Source organism: Podarcis raffonei, chromosome 6 (assembly GCF_027172205.1).
Source record: "Podarcis raffonei isolate rPodRaf1 chromosome 6, rPodRaf1.pri, whole genome shotgun sequence".
Taxonomy (NCBI): Eukaryota; Metazoa; Chordata; class Lepidosauria; order Squamata; family Lacertidae; genus Podarcis; species Podarcis raffonei.
The window spans coordinates 28771956-28789115 of record NC_070607.1 but is presented as its reverse complement, the minus strand read 5'-3'; the positions used below and the strand labels follow the sequence as shown (position 1 = coordinate 28789115).

The following is a 17160-nucleotide window of genomic DNA, read 5'->3' as shown; positions in this document are numbered from 1 at the left end:
CTTACAGCTCTACAATTTTACCGTTCTATTCTAAGCTCTCTCCATAGCTGCTGCCATCACCTGTTTTATCAAACACGACTATACTTACCGTAGTTACCTGAGTACATTGGCTTCCAATTAGCCATCCTTTGCTCTTTTTCTTCCTATAGCCAGCTGCTTCCGCTTCTGCTTCATTGCATTGTTCTCTGCTTCCCTCCTCCCCACAACTTCCATTATTCAATGGTTTTCATCAGCCGGCTAATAACGTTGCTAATTTGGGAGTCACTGGATCGTGCTCTTTGTCACTCCTTGCCTTCTGTGCTCCTACAAGTGAAAAGGGGAACAGCGTATTTAGAGCCTCACCCCCAAAATTGCTGGGGAGGGACGGAGAGAGGACAAGACATAGAACCATGTGCAGTCAGGTAGTCCATGAAAGGGTTACTTTCTTTGCTTTGAATGTCTTTTATTTTATAGGAACTCATGGAAGGGGGGGGGGAATCCAGCTCACATTTCATGCTCACCAGAATAGCGCTTGTGAGACATTCCAGCTGCCTTCAGCCCTAACCTCAGTTTAGAATGTTACATCCTAAATTACAAGGTATGGATGTGTGTGTGTGTGTGTATCCTGACATACACACACACATACACAAAACCATTTAACAGGGTATGATGAAATAAGAACCAGCGATAAGTTGCCACTTGGCCTCAAATTACCCAATGAATGGTGGCTTCCAGAATTGTTAGAAGGAGGAGACTCTTGAGAGTCCCATGGACTGCAAGAAGATCAAACCTATCCATCCTTAAGGAAATCAGCCCTGAATGCTCACTGGAAGGACAGATCCTGAAGCTGAGGCTCCAATACTTTGGCCACCTCGTGAGAAGAGAAGACGCCCTGGAAAAGACCCTGATGTTGGGAAAGATGGAGGGCACAAGGAGAAGGGGACGACAGAGGATGAGATGGTTGGACAGTGTTCTCGAAGCTACGAACATGAGTTTGACCAAACTGCGGGAGGCAGTGGAAGACAGGAGTGCCTGGCGTGCTCTGGTCCATGGGGTCACGAAGAGTCGGACACGACTAAACAACTAAACAACAACAAGTCTTCAAATGGGAACAGGCCTGAAATCTCCAAAGTGATAGCTCTTAGGATCACGAAAGGTACCAGTAAGCTCAGCATGATGGGACAACATGGAGACAGTAGGTTCCACCCACCAAACAGTGTCTTCTTCAAGTTTTCTTACCAGCTTAGCTGCCAGCTACTCAGAGTTACTAGGGAGGGAGAGAGAAAAGGTTTATGAGTTTCCCACAAGACAGTGCGGTACCAGTAGGAACTCTGATCCCAAATCTCTGGCCCATGGCATGTCTCAGAGGAAATGACTGAGGCCTGGAAGAACAGCCAGATGTCAGCCTCTTTTCCTGGTGGACTTCTTTGCTTAGGCTGCTGCTGCTGCTCTCACGGCTTCTGGGGGCTGATGCAGAAGGCAGAAGTGTTTGCAAACCTCTTTTCAGTCCCCAGACATTTCAACATTACACATGTCAGTGGCACAGTGCTGGCAGGGAAGGGCAACAGCTCTGCCTTGCATGGAGATTGTAAAGCAATTCACTTCGGTTTCCATTTAAAGAACTTTCTCGCTTCCCAAAATAACGCCCCATTTGAAACCTGCACTTCTCTGGATGTTGCAAAGCAGTTCTTTCATCAGGCAATGTGCCCAAAATGCACGGAGTTGGGCTCAGTGTGGATAAAATGCATATATTTGTGAAAACAACACACCAATAATGCATTATATTAGAGAAAATGGTTTGCAAAAAAAATGCATATTCATTTTAAAAAATACTTGCATCCATTCAGAGAAATTAATACTAAAATGCTGATGAATTAGGACCTTTTTTTAAAAGAGGGGTTGGGCCCGCACAAACTGATGTGGAAAAGAACTGAGCATAACAATGGAAAAATGAAAAACCAAAATTGACTGATTCCCATCCCTCAGGCATGTCCAAAGCCCGTTTTGGGGGCCAGTCGGCTTAATCCAGCCCCTGTGGCAGTTTATTTCCTGGGGTAAAATCATAAAAAACCTCAACAACTTCAATCCTAAAAAAAGATTAACAACTTTGGTCGGCCCTCATGGCCCTTCACTTCATCAAATCTGGCCCTCTTTGAAAAAAGTTTGGACACCACTGCAAGCCTTAGGCACACCATATTCTGATGAAATAGTGAGCTTGGATAGCAAACAGGTGGCCAGAAAAGTGCACCCTGGGCCTATGAATGAGCCCCTAAATCTTGATGCGTTGGAGAGGCAAGCCAGGATGCAAAATGCCATGTGCGTCTGGGAGCCTTTCACTCCTGCCGTCCTACTAATGCACTCATGCAGCTCTCCATATCCCCTAAAAAGCTGCTTTTGGAAGCTGGGGGAGCCAGCAGGGCGGCATTACATGAGGCACAAGGTGATGCTGCTGGGAAAGTCAATCAGCAATATGCACCCCAATGTGTATGCAGAAGGCATGGGTGTCTCATGTTTTATGTACAACCACCAGTGCCAGATATTAGCTGCAACTCAAGAGGGCATAGCTAGAAGGTCTTGGCCATGAGACCGAGGTCTGTGCGCATGTGGGCACAGGCGCATAGTGTGCAGGCCCCTAATGGCTGCTTAGCAAGGAGTAGAGCATGAGCGGTGATTACAGACCTCAGTAAATTTTTGCCCATGCTTTCTTTTCCCCCCAGTTTAAAGACTTTATAGCAACACACATTTTTCGTAGGTTCCGCTTTCTCTCGTTAAAACTCAAATGAACTCCTCTTAAAATGAAGCATCAACATTATACAGGCCACAGGAAGAATTAATGTGACTGGAGATTGTGAAATCAGCTGAGCATCATCTCTTTTTCTTCTTTTTTTCCTCCTAGGGTGATACCTAGAGACAGAGACAGAGCTGACAACGCCAGAAGATGTCAATGCCACGCAGAGAGAAGATAAATTTAGAGTGAATGATTTCCCAGTTATGCAGGGACCAACAGAGAGTTTATAATAAAACAATTTAAACACAGTTTGGAATATGACAATGGCAATTTTTCTTGTGTAGAAAACAAACCATTACAGATCTGTGTTTGTGGCCCAGCAGGGTGTTTTGTAATATAGACCTTCTTCCGCAGAAGATATTTATGTCCAACTTCTCATGCAGCCTGTGATATTCTACATTATTATTTCATTTGTCTCTTTGTTATAACTTCATCTCAAATGCTGGAAGAGATGGATCATCCAAGAAGTTGTTGGGGATGTCAGTTGCTTCCTTGGCTTCTTGGAAAATCTGCTTTTCAGATGCATTCATTGTTGGCTTTGTATTCCTGAGGAATAGAGAACCTCAGTCCAGGCCCCTCTAAATGGTACTCTTCCAAGGCTAAACTCCACCCCACCCCATGCCCCCCCTGGCTATGCATCTCAATGGTCTAGCTCTGCATCCTCCTCCCCACCTAGAAAAACCAAGAACTGGACCTTTCGCATGCAAAATGTGTGCTCCAGCACTACTTTCCCACTATATGCAGAATTTCTCATTCAGATCTCCCCACTCCTGCATAATGCACCCCTGCTAGACCTCTGGCAATGCTGGATGCTACGGGTACCACATATGCCAATTCCTCCAACATACTCAGCTCCAAATCTCACCAGTGCTTCTCTGAAAGCTGCTAGGGACACTATCTGCATGCACTCTGCCTTTTCACACTCTTTGGCTTCCTTCATCCACCTCTCTTTCCTACTCACATTTTCTTTCCTCTTTTCTCCCTCCAGGCAGCCTCCAGCTGGACAAATTCCCCGCCTTCCCACAGCTGCCTAAGTCTCCTCTTCCCCTGGGTCCTTCCCAAGCAATCTGAGACTACGCTGATGTGACTGTCTTTGCTTCTCCATCTTCATACCACTTCTGGTTCTGGGAGACCAGGGGGAAGGAAACTGGTTGCAGCTGGAGGGGGTAACACCCTGACTTCTTCACCAGCCTGACTCATCTCTGCCTCTGGGCCTCCCTCCCCTCCAGCCTCCACTTCTGCCTCTGATTCTGGACTGCTCTCTGCCACAGACTCTTCCTGCTCACTAAACCCTGTTACCTCTTCAGCTTCCAACACCACCTCCTCCCGGTCTGCTCCCTCTTCTCCCTCTGACCACTCATGGTCGTCCCACCACCAGTCCCCGGGCTCTGAGCCTTCTTCTCTTGGTAGACAGAATTACCCACAGGTAGATTCTGGGTTGCCTGGGAGCCTGACTTCAAAAACAGGGGCACTCCCCACACAATGTATGGTTCTTGTTACTGCACTGAGATCAATAGCAAAGCTGCAGCCTAAAGAGTTGCTGAAAATAAATAAGGAACCATAAACGATCACCCACTGTTAGATTTAATTCCCTCAGTCTCCTTGATAAAACCTTGGAAGGGGATGATTCAATCTGCATAGCAGACGTTATAAAAGCGTGCAAGTTGTCTGAAATATTCCCCCCCTTTTTTTCCCTTTTTATCTCTGAGTCATAATAAAACAGGCAATTTCCTTAAAAACCAGAATACAACGTTGTTTATACATTATGGTGAGGTCTTTATTATCATTACTCTGCTTCTGCATATTAAGAGAAACCTTAAACTCCAGAAGTAAACATTGTGACAGTTGCCTTTTTAAAAATGTATTTCTTTTTTTAGGTGACCTATGCAAATCTACTTTTTAAACCTAAATGACAGCAATCAATTATTCAATTTGAAATCTATTGAGAAGAATCCTGTGGCCTTCCCGTGTACGTCTTCATTTACAGATCCAGTTTTGTTTTGTTTTTTAATTATCAGCTCAAATGAAAGAGGCTGCTTTTGAGTTATTCAGTTGCGAAATAATACATGTGGATCAAATACTGGACAAGATAAGCAGGTTCAGCGTTAGGACAATCTGCCCGACAGGAGCAGCTTTTGATACAATTTTAATCAGTCCTCTGGCCCCCGAAATGTCAGCGAGCTTCGTGCAAAATGAAATTATCCTTTTCCCTTTGCTTGTTTCCCGTTCCAGCTAATCCCCTCTCTCTTTATTAAACATATCTTTACCATCTGCACCAGCCGAAATGTTCAACACCTTAGTGGAGAACTGTGGCCGAGCCGGTTTTCATGGGCAACATGATCGGAGCTTTAGGCACATCCTTCGGATTATCCCAAGGACAAAAGAGGATGAATAATCCATTAACTGTAATAAGCAAGCGCGTGTATCAATGTAACTGGAACAAGGTTTTGGTTTCAAATGCAGAAGCCGAATCAGAGAACCAGCACATCGTCAAATGCTTACAGTTCAGCATCTCTTCCCTCACCCCACCCCGTACCGCGCCAACGTCACAATACAAGATCATTTTCATGTCCACATGCTTCACTAAACAGTACATCTGGAAGCGATGTTTCAGCCACTGCTTATCAGCCTTTTCCAGTACAGAGATGTCATTCCCGAATCTGCTACAGCCAAAACAAATGGTCCTTTGGGAGAAAAAGATAAGAAATGCCTTCCTGGATCAAATCAAAGATCCGTCTAGTCCAGCATTCTAGTTCCAACAGTGGTCTTTCCCATGCTTCTGGGAAGCTCACCAATCACGTCAAGGGTGCCAGCTTGAATAAAATATTGCCAGGAGGGGGGGCAAGGTTACAAATGCACCATTTGAATGGCAATGCCCATTAACTTTGGGAGGGCCAGGCCCCCTCAAATATTTTACTGGTAGGGCTGAAGGAACCCCAGCCCCTGGTAAGTGACTCCTATGAATCAGCTACAAAGGAGACAGCCATTGCCTATGGTTTGTCCCCAACATGCAATACTCTTAAGATACACTGCCCCCGAGCATGAAGGCTCAATTTAGCTGTCATGGCTCATAGGCACCGATACCCTCCTCCAATAATATGGGCTGACCATTAGCTCCAGAGAGAACAGGGCACAGTACCATCATATCTATCTTCCTGGCCACAGACATATGACATTTGGGCCCAGAAAAGCTCTCAGGAAGAAACAGACAGCATCCCCATGGTGGAATTTTCAAAGTCACGTGACACTGCTACACACACGTAAAGCACACCTGGGACTCAGCTTCATTAGTTTATATATATATATATATATATATATATATATATATATATATATATATATATAGCGTTATAACACTGTGACACCAGATGGTGCTATAGAGCTGAAATCGGAACTCTATGAAATTTTCCATTGTGAGCTTTAAAATGTGTTTTTCCCCCAGCGCATTTTCAGAGCGTTTTTTATAGCTGTGTAGATGAAGCCCTGCACTTTCTTATGCATAGTAATTCACATGGCTGCGACGCATGATGAGTGAATTCTGCAACCGCGCTGCTGGGGCTGATCAAAGAGGTCTTTTCCATCCAATTGGTATGTATCACACTGGGAGCTGTGCAACCTCTTCCACTCACATGATTGTTATATTCACATAAAAATTGTAGGCATGTAGGAAATCATCACAAGGAATTGGTTTCCAAGTGGCTCAAGGCGCATGTGGGGAGTAGGCCTGTGCTAACTCTGAGGCAGCATGGTCCTGAACCACAAAATGTGAGGTATTACCTCAGTGAAAAGACCAGTAAAACCACCAGCTAGGAATAGTTACTTCCCAGTGCCCAAGAAGATGAATTTCTCAAAGTGAAACTACCGGTATGTGTGTTTTCAAAAGTCACTATGGGTGATATCCAAATCATTGATTTCAATGGCTCAACAGTCTGGAAGCACCCTCAAGTGGAATCTACACACATATTAAAAACACTCTGAAAATGCATTTTTTACAAAACATTTTGAAAAATACATTGAATTTGGCATAGCTCACTCTCGCCATCTAGTGTCACATTTGTATATTGCACTTTACAACACATTTAAAATGTTTTATTTGCAGCTCTATAGCTGAGTCCTCAGTCTCTGCTCCTTGGCTCCTTGGCACACGTAAATTTCTGTGCTGCCTTCATACCTTCAGTTATTTGCTGTTATTGAGCTGCAAGGGGGGAAACACAGCCCAATCTCTGGGAAGAGAGAGGCCTGCCAATCTGCTGCCTTAGGCGGCCACCTAGGGGCAAGGCTCGACCTGTCTATACCAGCGGAAGATCACGCCTTTATATCAGTTCAGCCAAGATAGAGTTGATTCCTTTCAATCCATAAACATGTGCATAATTTAAACTCAAATACCACCCAGATGGCCTAATGCAGACATGCAGGTTAACTGTGAAATTAAAATGTATTTGAACTACTGCCCAAACTTTTCTGACTGATTGCTTTGCATTGATGAAATGCACACAGTCCCTGGGTGTTACAATTTTCAGGGGCGTCACACTGTCCTCCTGCCACTAAACAGCGCCCAAATTTGTGAGTGTACACTGCCAATTAATTCCGAGTAGCCTGCCTGAGGACCGCCTGATAAAAACTGAACCCATGAATATTCTGAACAGTCACCAAACATCTGGCTCACGACACTTTGCACTAAATTAAAAAATGAAAATATCTGTCGGAGAATAATTTCTCCTCCATCGTGCTTGAGGCACCTAACATGTTTGCACACTGATCTGTGTTCAGATCAACAACAGGTGTGCTGCAGGGCATCAGGGACAGAGGACCAAGGGGAGTCCATTAACAACAGTCCATTTAAAAAAAGAAACACCATGAAGTCTACCTGTGACCCTCAAAAAACACATAAAATTGATTTCGCTTAGATAACCCGCTTTCAGCCAGATTAGCCAGACAAAGAGCATCTGGTTTAAGTAAAGACCACCATGTGCCCATCTGTAGTAATGTCACATAAGGATTAGCCTCATCTGACATTTTAAATGAATACATGCAAGAGGAGGGGGGGAGAGAGTCAAGTGGAAGAGTGCAAAATAGCTCCAAGTGATGGAGAATTGTTGTCGGGAGAAGGATTTGAGGCAAGCCCCAGAGTCGTGGGCTAGAGTTGGCTCCAGGAATCAACCCCAAGGCATGATGTAGGAACATAGGAAGTTCCTTATAGCATAAATAAGATGACTGGTCCATCTGGCACAGTGATGTCTACACTAACTGGTAGCAGATCTCTGTGGTTTCAGACTTAAGGTTCTTCTAAATTCTCCCTGGAGATGATGGTTACCTGCTGCAGGAAAAGCAGATGTCTCACCTCTGAGCTACAGCTCATCCCGGATATGTCATGAAGTTCCCATGCATGTCCAACCCTTATTTGCAGAATCATCTCCCAGGAACTCATTTAGAAAACCAAACTGGCAGCAGAATTCTAGGCTACAGTCTTGCGGACAAAGATTATTAGCCGTCTGGGATGTAGTAGAATTCGGCAAGTTATGCAGGATTCTAAGCTGGGAAACAGATCATTTTCCAGGATAGCAGGTAGAAAGTGGAGAGGCAGGTGAGCAAGGGGGACCTGGAGACATCAGCCAGCTGCCTGCCTACCTTCCCAAAAGGACTTAACCATCTGATGTGGAGCCCACTGGGATTTCCCAGAACTTTTTGGATAGCCATCATTGCCAGAACAATTAAAAATGGGACAGAAGCAGTAAAACAGAGGTTGTTGTTGTTTAGTAGATAAGTCATGTCTGACTCTTCGTGACCCCATGGACCAGAGCACGCCAGGCACTCCTGTCTTCCACTGCCTCCCGGAGTTTCATCAAATTCATGTTGGTCGCTTCTATAACACTGTCCAACCATCTCGTCCTCTGTCGCCCCCTTCTCCTTGTGCCCTCCATCTTTCCCAACATCAGGGTCTTTTCCAGGGAGTCTTCTCTTCTCATGAGGTGGCCAAAGTATTGGAGCCTCAGCTTCACGATCTGTCCTTCCAGTGAGCACTCAGGGTTGATTTCCTTCAGAATGGATACATTTCATCTTTTTGCAGTCCATGGGACTCTCAAGAGTCTCCTCCAGCACCATAATTCAAAAGCATCAATTTTTCGGCGATCAGCCTTCTTTGTGGTCCAGCTCTCACTTCCATACATCTCTTCTGGGAAAACCATAGCTTTAACTATACGGATCTTTGTCGACAAGGTGATGTCTCTGCTTTTTGAGATGTTGTCTAGGTTTATCATCGCTTTTCTCCCAAGAAGCAGGCATCTTTTAATTTCGTGACTGCTATCCCCAAAACAGAGGTGGAGGACCTCAACGCAGGAGGCAAATACAGCCCTCTCTATCTGGTCCTATCTCCTCAGGCCACACCCATCCCTGACCACACCCCTCACTAGCCCTGCTTGAAGTCTGAAACTGGAGGGCAAAGGGGTGGGTGTGAGTGGGTGCTATTGTAGATAAAGGATAAAATTTGCATTAGTAGCCCAGCCCACTTTTGCCTCTAGGCCTGCACATCATTGACATGTGGCCCTCAGAAAGTTGCTCAGAAGCAAACGTGGCTCTCAGGCAAAAATAAGTTCCCTACCCCTGCATTCAAACAGGACTACAGAAATTAGCCATTATGGGAATGGAACCTTATAAACATGGCATACACTCACATAACCTCCAACATTTCTCCAATGAAAATAGGGACGTCCCATTCCATAATGATAATTTTATTAGTTATACCCAACACATCTTACTGGGTTGCCACAGCCATTCCGGACAGCTTCCAACATATATAAAAACATAATAAAACATTATAAAAAATAAAAGAAAACTTCACTATACAGAATTGGCTCAGGGGTCAGATAACTCCATACCCTCCCACATTTCTTCAATGAAAATAAAGGCACCCTAAGGAAAAGTGGGACATTCCAGGATCAAATCAGAAACTGGGATGGCTTCTCTAAATCAGGGATGTCCCTTCAAAATAGGGACACTTGGAGGGTCTGCACTGAATCTGCATGAAACCCATTAGAGGACTCTAATTTGACTTCCATACCTAACTAGACTATTATAAAAGGCTATTTAAGTTACTTCTCCAGTCAAAGACGCACTCAGCAGCGCTTTCTCCTGATCCTGGCACATGTTCAAAGCAAACACAAAATGTTCCTATAGACTGTGAGCATATGAGGGATCAACACAACATAAGCATTTTCTTCCAAAAGGACTTTCTAGGTTTTGGACTAAAAATAATAATACTTGCTGAGACTTTGGTCTAGTGAGATTTCCCTGAATAAAGACAAAAGTTTGAACACTGCCAAATGCAAAAGAAAGACTGCTTGCTCAGCTACATAGCACAGCACAGCGCACCCCCCCCCCCACTGTAACTAGGGTGAGGCGTAGGAGGAAGTGCCGGAAGGAGGGCAAAATCAAGGGACGTAGCTCAGAAAGAAAGGAGGAGATAAAAGAGTAAAAGAGATAAAAGAGTAAAACAAAAAACAAAAAAACCCAGAGCAGTCCTCGATTTCCAATTTTAGAGTTTCTGTTCCAACTGAACTGTTTTCTCTCCTCCAGGTCCTTACTACCTCTCCCAGGCTGCACCCCATTGCGCAAGAAGTTGAGGTCCTCAAAGGGTCAGTCCACAAACCAGGAACCAGGCCCTCAGTCACCTCTCCGTAACTTCCCACCTGATTCATTCCTTGTAGCACTGTGTGATGGCCTGGGACTCAGGCTCGGACTCGGAACCAGAGGAATCTCAGTCTGCACCGGATCCTTTGCCTCAGGCACCATCTGACCCAAGTTCCCCTGCAACAAACACCAGCTGGGCCAAGTCAGGGGCCTGAGCCTGCCCTGGCTCCAGATGCAGGGATGAGGAATGAGGAGAGACCTGAGTACTTGCAGGAGGAGTGCTCGCCTTTGGGTGAAACAGGGAGGTGAGTTACCGTGGGATCAGGACCCCGACAAAGATAAAAGGCTGTTGGACTCTGCCCCAGGTTGCGGGAGCAACATTGCTGTATGTTAGATCCTGCCTAAGATCCTGTACCTGTCCTTGCCTGGTATCCTGCCTCGTGTCCTGCCTTGGCCCTGTCGGACTGACTCCTAGCGGAACCTTTGGATTCTGGACCAGTCCTGGACTGCATTTCACAGGTTATCCCCGGGCCCAGCACACACTGATGGGTCAGAGGTGTCTGGAGCTGTAGGACTTGGCATCTCAGGAAAGTGGGTCTATGGTTCTGGTTCACTTGGTTATTGGAGTCTGGGAGTTCCAGTATTGGGCATAATATCAAGTACTGGGTCTTAGGAACAGAGGAGACAGGCTAATAGTAAGTCAGACCATTGGTACATCTAGCTAAGCATTGCCTGTGCTGATTGGTAGCTGTTCTCCTTGTTTTCAGACTCTCCCAGCTCTGCCTGGAGATGCTAGGATATTGACCTTGGGACCTTCTGCATCCAAAGCATATATTCTTTTAATAAACCAAGGCCTCTCTCCAAGAGGTCTGTGCCAAGGGCCTAAGCAGCATGGACTCATCCTCTGTATTGAAATCACAACTGGGGTCATGACAACTGCAGTTGCCATGTCAATTATGCTTAGGGCTGGGCAATATTTGGTTTCCAGCTAAACATCACAATAAAACAATATATCATGATGTCTGAAATAAGGATGGAACCCCACAACAGGGTGAGCTCCCGTTACTCGGTCCCTGCTCCTGCCAACCTAGCAGTTCAAAAGCACGTCAAAGTGCAAGTAGATAAATAGGTACCGCTCCAGCAGGAAGGTAAACGGCGTTTCCATGCGCTGCTCTGGTTCGCCAGAAGCGGCTTAATCATGCTGGCCACATGACCCGGAAGCTGTATGCCGGCTCCCTTGGCCAATAAAGTGAGATGAGTGCCGCAACCCCAGAGTCGGCCACGACTGGACCTAATGGTCAGGGGTCCCTTTACCTTTACCTTATGTAGAGGTGAATGGGGTAACATGCAGGCAACTGCAACTACTTAGGGGTCTAAAACTGATGCATTTTTACTTAATTTTAACATATTGTTAAAACTCTTATTTTATAGTGCAGGGCAACATAGGCTGCAGGAATCATGAGAGAAGTGATTACCATATTCAGTTTTTCTCATATCATGATTTCTTACAAAGCACACACACACATTGTGATTTGCGATATATTGCTATGTCAAACATAGGAGCCAACTCCTAGGGGCTGAGCTCTCATCAGTCCCCTCCCATAATGAAATATTTGAGGAGTCCAAGCCCAAGTTGATGGAGCATCTCCACCCCCCACCCCCCATCGTTCAGCCTGGACACTGAGGTCCAGCTCTGAGGGCCTTCTGGGGGTTCCCTCACTGCGAGAAGTTAAGCTACAGGGAACCAGGCAGAGGGCCTTCTCGGTAGTGGCACCCGCCCTGTGGAACACCCTCCCATCAGATGTCAAAGAAATAAACAACTCTCTGACTTTTAGAAGACATCTGAAGGCAGCCCTGTTTAGGGAAGTATTAAATGTTTGATGTTTTATCACTTTGTTATTATTAATAATAATAATAATAATATTTTGTTGGGAGCCGCCCAGAGTGGCTGGGGAAACCCAGCCAGATGGGCAGTGTATAAATATATTATTATTATTATTATTATTATTATTATTATTATTATTATTATTATTTCCATTCAAATGATATGTGCGCTGGATCATATGATCAATTAGGCAAGTGGGGCTTACCTCCACCCCTACCCCCCATATTTTATTCAAGTTGGCACCCCTGATGTCAAATATTATGAAACTGTTATCACGATGTGAACTTTCAACTGATTTTGGATGAGGGTTCAGTACATTGCCCCAGCCTAATCATGGTCTCCCCCTTCATGGATCACTGCCTTGCCGTGGCGAAGGGGCTTGAAGAACTCAGAGAAGCTATGAACTATGCCGAGCAGGGCACCCAAGATGAACAGGTCATAGTGGAGAGTTTTGACCAAACGTGATCCACCTGGAGGAGGAACCGGCAAGCCACTCCAGTATCCCTGCCAAGAAAACTCCATGGACAAAGACAACAGGCATATAAAAGTTATGACGCTGGAAGATGAGCCCCTCAGGTCGGAAGGCGTCCAACATGCTACTGGGGAAGAGCGGAGGACAAGTACAAGTAGATCCAGAGCTGATGAAGCGGCTGGGCTAAAGCCGAAAGGACGTTCAGTTGCGGATATGCCTGGAAGCGAAAGGAAAGTCCAATGCTGTAAAGAAAAATATTGCATAGGAACCTGGAATGTAAGAACCATGAACCTGGGTAAGTTGGATGTGGTCAAAAATGAGATGGCAAGAATAAATATTGACATCCTGGGCATCAGTGAACTAAAATGGACAGGAATGGGCGAATTCAGTTCGGATGACCATCATATCTACTACTGTGGGCAAGAAACCCGGAAAAGAAATGGAGTGGCCCTCATAGTCAACAAAAGAGTGGCGAAAGCAGTACTGGGATGCAATCTCAAAAATGATAGAATGATCTCGATACGAATCCAAGGCAGACCTTTTAACATAACAATAATCCAAGTTTATGCACCAACTACTGGTGCTGAAGAAACTGAAATTGACCAATTCTATGAAGACTTACAACACCTTATAGAAGCGACACCAAAGAAGGATGTTCTTCTCATTATAGGGGATTGGAATGCTAAAGTAGGGAATCAAGAGATAAAAGGAACAACGGGCAAGTTTGGCCTTGGAGAGCAAAATGAAGCAGGGCAAAGGCTAATAGAGTTCTGTCAAGAGAACAAGCTGGTCGTCACAAACACGCTTTTCCAACAACACAAGAGACGACTCTACACGTGGACATCACCAGATGGGCAGCATCGAAATCAGATTGATTATATTCTCTGCAGCCAAAGATGGAGAAGCTCAATACAGTCAGCAAAAACAAGACCTGGAGCTGACTGTGGCTCGGATCATCAGCTTCTTATAGCAAAATTCAAGCTTAGACTGAAGAAAGTAGGAAAAACCACTGGGCCGGTAAGATACAATCTAAATCAAATCCCTTATGAATACACAGTGGAAGTGAGGAACAGGTTTAAGGATTTAGATTTGCTAGACAGAGTGCCTGAAGAACTATGGATGGAGGCTCGCAACATTATACAGGAGGCAGCAACGAAAACCATCCCAATGAAAAGGAAATGCAAGAAAGCAAAATGGCTGTCCAATGAGGCCTTACAAATAGCAGGGGAGAGAAGGCAAGCAAAATGCGAGGGAGATAGAGAAAGATACAGGAAATTGAATGCAGATTTCCAAAAAATAGCAAGGAGAGATAAGAAGGCCTTCTTAAACGAGCAATGCAAAGAAATAGAGGAAAACAACAGAATGGGAAGAACCAGAGATCTGTTCAAGAAAATTGGAGATATGAAAGGAACATTTCATTCAAAGATTACCATAATAAAGGACAAAAGTGGTAAGGACCTAACAGAAGCAGAAGACATCAAGAAGAGGTGGCAAGAATACACAGAGGAATTATACCAGAAAGAAATGGATGCCTCGTACACCCCAGGTAGTGGGGTTGCTGACCTTGAGCCAGACATCCTGGAGAGTGAAGTCAAATGGGCCTTAGAAAGCACGGCAAATAACAAGGCCAGTGGAAGTGATGGTATTCCAGCTGAACTATTTAAAATTTTAAAAGATGATGCTGTTAAGGTGCTACACTCAATATGCCAGCAAGTTTGGAAAACTCAGCAGTGGCCAGAGGATTGGAGAAGATCAGTCTACATCCCAATCCCAAAGAAGGGCAGTGCTAAAGAATGCTCCAACTACCGCACAATTGCACTCATTTCACACGCTAGCAAGGTTATGCTTAAAATTCTACAAGGAAGGCTCAAGCAGTATGTGGACCGAGAACTCCCAGAAGTGCAAGCTGGATTTAGAAGAGGCAGAGGAACCAGAGACCAAATTGCAAACATGCGCTGGATTATGGAGAAAGCCAGAGAGTTCCAGAAAGACATCTACTTCTGCTTCATTGACTATGCAAAAGCCTTTGACTGTGTCGACCACAGCAAACTATGGCAAGTTCTTAAAGAAATGGGAGTGCCTGATCACCTCATCTGTCTCCTGAGAAATCTCTATGTGGGACAAGAAGCTACAGTCAGAACTGGATATGGAACAACTGATTGGTTCAAAATTGGGAAAGGAGTACGACAAGGCTGTATATTGTCTCCCTGGTTATTTAACTTATATGCAGAATTCATCATGCGAAAGGCTGGGCTGGATGAATCCCTAGCCGGAATTAAGATTGCTGGAAGAAATATCAACAACCTCAGATATGCAGATGACACAACCTTGATGGCAGAAAGTGAGGAGGAATTAAAGAACCTTTTATTGAGGGTAAAAGAGGAGAGCGCAAAATATGGTCTGAAGCTCAACATCAAAAAAACGAAGATCATGGCTACTGGTCCCATCACCTCCTGGCAAATAGAAGGAGAAGAAATGGAGGCAGTGAGAGATTTTACTTTCTTGGGCTCCATGATCACTGCAGATGGTGACAGCAGCCACGAAATTAAGAGACGCCTGCTTCTTGGGAGGAAAGCAATGATCAACCTAGACAGCATCTTAAAAAGTAGAGACATCACCTTGCCAACAAAGGTCCGTATAGTAAAAGCTATGGTTTTCCCAGTAGTGATGTATGGAAGTGAGAGCTGGACCATCAAGAAGGCTGATCGTCGAAGAATCGATGCTTTTGAATTATGGTGCTGGAGGAGACTCTTGAGAGTCCCATGGACTGCAAGAAGATCAAACCTATCCATTCTTAAGGAAATCAGCCCTGAGTGCTCACTGGAAGGACAGATCGTGAAGCTGAGGCTCCAATACTTTGGCCACCTCATGAGAAGAGAAGACTCCCTGGAAAAGACCCTGATGTTGGGAAAGATAGAGGGCACAAGGAGAAGGGGACGACAGAGGACGAGATGGTTGGATAGTGTCTTTGAAGCTACAAACATGAGTCTGACCAAACTGCGGGAGGCAGTGGAAGACAGAAGTGCCTGGCGTGCTCTGGTCCATGGGGTCACGAAGAGTCGGACACGACTAAACGACTAAACAACAACAAATCATGGTCTCAATTCATCATTGTGGGACAACTGATTGACTATACTCTTGGCTTTACCCAGCAGTTTTTCCCTGCTATATATATATATATATATATATATATATATATATATATATATATATATATAGGATCTACCCTAAATAATTTAATGTGTCCCTTAGGAGTGGTTTCGCTCTGTGATAAGGTATAGCACATCTCGGTACAGAAAACCCATCACACATTTTAATGCCATCACGTTCCTGTTACCAGGCAGGATGACACTAATGACTACATTTTTTAAATGTGTGTGAAGCATCTTTTATAGCACATGCTGTGTTGGCACCGATGCCCAACACTGAGATGCAATTACTTTTTGTAGTTGTTGTTGCTGAGGGCCAAACTCTAACAAATTAAATTTAGAGAAGGGAAATAGGCTTATATGCAAATGGAATTAAATGCTGACACAAGGATAAAACAACACAGGATTTAAGCAGAGTGGTTCTAACCAATTGCTAAATTTAAAATTGAGGTGACAGATTCATCCGTGCCATTTCATTGCCATCCGCGGAGTTAACAAAAGTTGGCCCAGTATGTTTTTTAATAGTCTTGATGCAATGAAATTAAGCAGATAATCAAAGCAAATTAAAAAAAATAAATCATAAATTAAAAGCCCTGCATCAAGGAAATGACTTATTAGCGTGCAAGAGATGGGGAGGGGGACAGACACTTATGCCAAATGTTGATCACTGACCACATGTTGCAGGCCCCCAAATCCACAGCTGTGCCAACCCATAAGTGTATTGTCTGTAAATTCAGATCCCACATGGGACTTTGCAGACCAAGAATAAGCTATGGAATAAGCCTTAATAGTAATAATACTTAGCATTTATATATTGATTTGCCACTGAAAGATGCCACAATCCTGCTTTCCTGGGGGTCACCTACATGAACTCAACAGAACTTGGTTTTGATTACACATGTATTGCCCGCACGATACAGGGGTTTGCATCAATTATCTCAGCCCTCTCCCCCAAAAGTATCTATTAAAATGACTATTATGCCACCTTTCTAACAAAATTTCCAGTGGCGCTACATACAAACAACAGCAATTAAAACCACACAGCAGCATTAACCCCCCTCCCGCAATATACGGTGCCCCAATAAAACAGCAGAGTCAGTCATGAGATAAATTTCAGGATAAAAATGTTTCCAAACATTGTGTTTAAAAAACAGGGAGAAAAGGGGGCTGTTGGATTTCTCTGGGGAGATAGTTCAGTAACCTTCAGGGAACTCCTTCAGTTTATTCCATGTGTTAATTTCAGGGTCAGAGGTGTAGCAAG

At 44.5% G+C, this 17160-nt stretch overlaps 1 long non-coding RNA gene across 1 annotated transcript; it reads left to right on the top strand.

Moving 5' to 3' along the window:
- The first annotated feature begins 472 nt into the window (after nt 1-472).
- LOC128415084 (uncharacterized) lies at nt 473-3015 on the top strand. The gene is made up of 2 exons (XR_008330851.1): nt 473-577; nt 2876-3015. It is a non-coding gene; the product is annotated as an uncharacterized LOC128415084 (long non-coding RNA).
- The last annotated feature ends 14145 nt before the right edge of the window (nt 3016-17160 follow it).